Source organism: Apodemus sylvaticus, chromosome 10 (genome assembly GCF_947179515.1).
Source record: "Apodemus sylvaticus chromosome 10, mApoSyl1.1, whole genome shotgun sequence".
Taxonomy (NCBI): domain Eukaryota; kingdom Metazoa; phylum Chordata; class Mammalia; order Rodentia; family Muridae; genus Apodemus; species Apodemus sylvaticus.
Genome location: NC_067481.1, coordinates 33491304 through 33497302, shown reverse-complemented (window position 1 = coordinate 33497302; position 5999 = coordinate 33491304). Strand labels below are relative to the sequence as shown.

The following is a 5999-nucleotide window of genomic DNA, read 5'->3' as shown; positions in this document are numbered from 1 at the left end:
CATCCCACCACTGACACTGGTCATCTGGATTTCAGCCTCATCATGTGAAGTGATCTTCAAAGTTGTTAAAACTGTTTAGATTCCCTTTCAAGGGGACGAGATCTCCCTCAGGCTGGTAGTTTTTCTTTCTCCAAGCTAAGGCTCCTGGGGAAGAGTTACCATTTATCTGAGGTCCACTGTTTTGGCAATCTGATAGAATGAAAGATACAAGTATCTCTTTAGAATATTTTCATTTCTGCTGGACAGGTTATAGGTTTACAAGTTTGTGAACACTTCTTTGTTTCTGTATCACTAAAGAACAAATTAATTACTTATAATATACAAGTATATTTACAAATTAATTACTGCTACAGAAGTGGGTATGTGCATGAGTGTGTATGCATGTGTGTGTATGCATGTGTGTGTGTGTGCATGCATTCATATGTGCAGACACATGAGTGTGTGCATGTGTATGTGTGTGTGTCCATTTAGCAATAACTCTTATAGCCTTCCTATGATATTGATCTTGTCAAGGTTTTTCTCCTTAGGCAGTAAATTCCATGGTTGGCACATAACTAACAGCCTCCTCAGAAGTGTTCCACACCCAGAGACCCTAGCAGACCCAAGATTCAGTTGGCTCTCATGGTTTTCATTGGTCAAGGTCTTCACATCTGGAGCTCTGGGCTCTGTCCCCTACCATGTCTGTCCATTGTGAATTCTATCTTTGCCCTTCTCTTTGTCCCATTTGTCATAGAGTTCTGGAGAGAATAGACTTAGCTATCAGCAGACTGTTTCTTGGCAGACTTTTAATCTATTCTTTTGCAGAGAATCATTCTCTCTCTCTCTCTCTCTCTCTCTCTCTCACGCACGCACACACACACACACACACACACACACACACACACACACGGTCAGTCTGGAATGCTTTTGTTAAGCAGACACTTTTGTGTTGTTTGATCTCTTTCTTTTATCATTATCTTGAACTTGTCAAAAAAAAAAAAAAACCATTTCACTGAGCATCTTTTGTTCAATGTTGAACCTCACAACTCACACCATGCCCGTCTTTCCTCTTCTTCTTCATGCACATCTACATTTGTTCTCTAAAGACTACAGCACATTTTAAAACTCACATGACAGTTTTCTTTATACCACTTAATATTTTCATGTATATAATAAGACACACCCCACGGGCAAGAACCAATCCCCAATACTATTAATGAAACTCCATTATGCTTGCAGAAAAGAGCCTAGCATAATTGTCCTCTGAGATGCTCCACCCATCATCTAATGAAAACAGATGCTGAGATCCATAGCCAAACATTAGCTGGAGCTTGAGGAGTCTTATGGAAGAGTTGGGAGAAGGTTTGAAGGTCAAGGACTCCACAGGAAGACCAAGAGACAATTAACCTGGACCCTTGGTGGTGCCCAGAGACTAAACCACCAACCAAAATGAGAGCTCAGGCTTGGGGCCTGACCTAGGTAGGCCCCCTGCATATGTGTATGAGATGAGCAGCTTGGTCTTCATGTGGGTCCCCCAAACGACTGGAGCAGGGGATGTATGTGAGCCTGTTGCCTGCCTGCCTGCCTGCCTGTGGATCTCACACCCCTAAATGGACAGCCTTGTGTGGCCTCAGTGGGAAAGGATGTGTCTAGTCTAGCAGCAGCTTGATGTGTGGGGTGGGGGAGTGGGAGGGTGGGGGTTGGGGGAAGGGATGGGGATGAAGGAGATTGACACCCAGAGGAGGGGCTTCCCCTTTTAAGGGGAATTGGGAGAGGACTTATGTGAGGGAGTTCTGTGAGGAGAGGAAGAGCTGATACTGGGTTATAAAGTGAATAAATAAATATTTTTAATACAAACAATTTGAAGAAAAGAAAAGGAAGAAACAAAAATGAATCATCGTGTGATAAGAGATTAAAGTAGCATTGTATTTACATATCCTGGTCTTAAACAGAACAGAAACAATATGAATTCTACCAGCTGACATCAATAGGCAAGTATTGGTGGATCTTGTGGTAAATCTCCAACTACAATAAGCCCATTCAAGGAAAACACAACTCAGTCTTGAGTAGAGAAAAGCCTTGAGGTCTCGAAGGAAGCAAGGATGCTTTTCCAACTGGCTTCAGCAAGTGACACCCTCCATTCCTCCTCATGTTTCCAGAGCCTTTGTCAAACCAGCCTCCTTCTCCCCAGACATCTCTGCTGTGTCCCCTTCCATCTCAAAGGGAGTAATAAATACGTAGAACTCAGAGGGAGGCAAGAGTCACAAGACTCTTGCATCAGTATCTTCGCTGCACACCACCATCGGGTTATCCCAATAGTTAGGCACTGTAACAAGGCCAGTCCTGGCCATGGGGTCCTCTAGCATTGGGTAATGGGTATGAAAGGGGGCAAAAGCTATTGTCTGGTTTCCAGAGAGAATAAGTGGGTGTGAAGTCATCCTGTTGTAGAAGAGATGGACAATTGGTTGCAAACAGCAATGATTTTCAGATTATCAGTCATGTAGGTGAAGAGCCGTCTCCACAGGACCCAACACAATTTTTCAATTGTCCTGGATCGTAAGAGGGAGCGCAGATATATAAAGGACTCACTGCAGCGATGAGCCCTGATGTGTGCTCCTACTAGAGCAGACTTGGCCAGTGACTGCTGGTAAACCTGGCTCATCATCATGAGCTGTGTAAGCATTGCAAGCAATCTTAGCTCTTTTGGTCAAACCTTCTTCAACTTGGTGAGCCCAAGCCAATTTCTTTCCAGACTTGAGGCAAGCAGATGGACCAAAAGGATTTGTAGTCAAACGGGCTCTCAACCATGCTTCTAGCTTGTAGAGAGAGAGCATCTTAGAGATCTTTGAGAAGCCACTTGCTGTGTGCAGTGCTTGCCACAGTGCAAGTTCATGAAGGGGATAGACCTTGTTGGCTCTGCTCAAGGGGCCTTCCATGAGAAAGCTGAGTGCGGTGACAGCTTCTCGTGAGAGCGGACTGCTGTGGGTCGAATGCAAGGATGCAGTGAGCTGTTCTGGGTCTAGAAGAAACTTGAAGAGTTCTGAACACAGACAAAAGCCTGGTGACTGTAATCATTCCAATTCTTATTGACAACTGGGCCTTTCAGTTGGGCTAGGAGACTAAGGTCTGCTTCTGGAACTGGACCATTCTTCCCCAATCAAAGATATCTACAGAGAGGTCTTGTTCAACCACTGAATATACAGGAAGAGCAGGAACTGCAGCAGCGTGTCCACAGAAAGCTGATTTCTTTGCTTTTCAACTTCATCATTAGTCGCACAGTTGGACAAAATTTCAGACCATTCCAGCCATTCCTCAGGTGTCTTCACAGAAAGATTAGCAAATATTTCAAAGTAAAGCCATGCTAAATCCTTAGCCAAGTGCAGCTTTCCACACGCAATGTGCCTCTAGGTAGGTCAGTTCAGGCGTGGGTAGGTGCTGTTTGTGGTCCGAGTTCACACATAGGTGCCTACCTTCCTGAGGTAGTGAAGGCTGAATTTGGATGGAGGTGGCTCCTGCAAGGCACCCACTAGAAAAGGTTCTGCCTTCACCCAGAGGAGAACTCTGACTGATCCACAGTCTCTCTGAAGACATCAGGACAAACAGGCTTCTTTGCATACCGCAATGGAGTGCTGGAAGCCGAATCTGAATGTAGTCTGTCTCCACCGTGGCGTCTCTACAAGGTACCAGACATCTTTTCTACGATATCGAGACTGTAATAAGTTTGTACTGTGAGAGCCTATTCCTAGGCAAGATACCCCACGTACTTTAACACCTCCTGGGGTTGCACATCGACGAGGGTACATGAGTCACGCGTGCACAGGGAGGTAGTTTCCAGACTGGTAAGCACAGTAAGACCTCTCTCCAGCAATTGGTTGGAATCTGGAAGGAGCCTCACGACTGGGGGACTCCGGTTTCCTACAACAGTGTGCTCTTCCTTGGCTCCTAACTTTCTCCTGTTCTCAGGTGCTTCCCCCATATTTTCAAAATATAATGTTTTTAACATAAAACTATCACAAATCAAGGCTCATTTATGACAAGTTAGAATTATTTAATTCTTTATTTCTTTATTAAAATGCACACTTAAAGTCGTATTCTCTCTATCTCTCCGTCTCTGTCTTTCTCTGTTTCATGTGTGTGTGTGTGTGTGTGTGTGTGTGTGTGTGTGTGTGTATGCACTTAGCCACATGTGCATTTGTGGAAGGAAGCTTGAGATCAGCCTTGGGTGTCTCCCTGCATCACTCTCCAGCTTATTTTTTGAAACAAACTTTCACGTTCTTCCTGAAGCTCACCATTTCAGCAGGACCAGCTGGCCACTGAACCCCCAGGATCCCTCTGTCTCTATCCTACTCCCAAACACTGGGATTACAAAACTTTCAAACTTTCAAAGCCATACCCAGATTGTATGGGAGTGTTACCACACCTGGCTTTTACCACAACATGGATGCTGGCCATAACTCAAGTCTTGGATCTTGCCCATGCAGCAAGCACTTTACCCACTGAGCCATTTCACCAGTCCCCATAGTTGGAATCTTTGAAAATGTTTTAAGGATTATTTATTTATATGTATGAACACGTGTCTACATGAATTTACATGCACAATGTGTGTGCATTATTCATGGAGTCGAAACGGCATCAGATTCTTTAGAATTGGAGTTACTGTTGGTCGCAAGTTGCCTGATATGAGTGCTGGCAACTGAACCTGGATCCCTTGCAAGGGTAGCATGGGTAGGATGCACTCTCACCCTGAAGCCATTTTCCATCCAGCAGCCTTCTTCTCTGCCACCACATGTCTAGATTTGCTTCAGCCATCATCTTTTCATTTGTACTGACCTCCGCAGTGTAAATGAAATTTTCATAGTTATACCTGTTTTATGCACTTTGACTGTACACATATTTAACCTCTAAAGTTTTCCCATGCTACATATGTTTCTTAACCAAGCTTACCTAGTGTACATCCTAACCTGAATGCCATCCACACTCAACAGCAGCCCAACCATGATCCATATTTCTGGTCTCTCCTGTTCTGATTTCTGTACCTGTACCATCGTTAGCAAAGATTTCCAATTTTTATGTAACTATTTACAGTTCATAAAGGAATAGGTGATCTGTAATACTGTGTGATGTAAATTATGTCTATCAATATTTACTTATTTGCTTCGAGTAAACCATGTTCTCAGGGCTGGGTTAAGGTAATTAGCAAAAGATAGGCCCCATAACCTCATCCAACAGTGCAAAACCAAAGTCACTTCTTCTGGGAAAATGGCTAAATGCCAAGTACATGACACTTGATAAAAATTAGGTGTTTAGCTAGCACCAACCTTATGACAATGATCATAATCATTAGATCATTAGTACCATAGGGATATTAAAGGGCTGTAGCTACAGCTTCTAGGATAGAGACTCTCAGATCCACAGGACTCTCCAGAGGAAGATAGTTTTCTTGCCCTCTACTGCTTTTGCAGGAGCTCACCCTCCATTTCAGATGGGCGTGGACTAAAATCCAGATTCTATCCTTAAGTAACAGGGACTTTCAAACAAATTTCAGTTCTGAGCTGTCTTTTCTCACCTATACAATGTGTGTGTGTGCTCTTTAATTTCAGGGACTTTTTGAAGATTAAATATGCAGATACCTACAGTGGGATCTAGTCAGATGTTTGCTTAGTAAGTGTTTCCCCATGGATAATATTGTGATTTTTAAGCTTTGGTCCACGAGAAATCTGAAGCCCCGGGATGTTAAATGGTGTGAGAAGCCATAGAGAAGCAGCTACTTCTATTTGTTGTGGGTATAGGGTAGAATAAGTGTTGTCGTAATAGGTATTTTTGATGGATCCATTGTGAACTGTGCAGACAAGAGCAGGAGCTGTAAGAGGATGGTGAGACACTCAGCACGACCATCTACAGAACAGTCTACATTGATGAGATCGGTCGGATCCCTTTGCTGGTGTTTGATGCATCAGGAGACTCCCTTAATAACTTTTCAACTTAATTTAATTTCTTCTTTTCTGTGGTTGTCTGGACTC

At 43.6% G+C, this 5999-nt stretch overlaps 1 pseudogene; it reads right to left on the bottom strand.

Annotated features, from left to right (window-relative positions):
- Positions 1 to 2126: 2126 nt before the first annotated feature.
- On the bottom strand, positions 2127 to 5024 carry LOC127694365 (TBCC domain-containing protein 1-like; annotated as a pseudogene).
- Between the last annotated feature and the right edge of the window lie 975 nt (positions 5025 to 5999).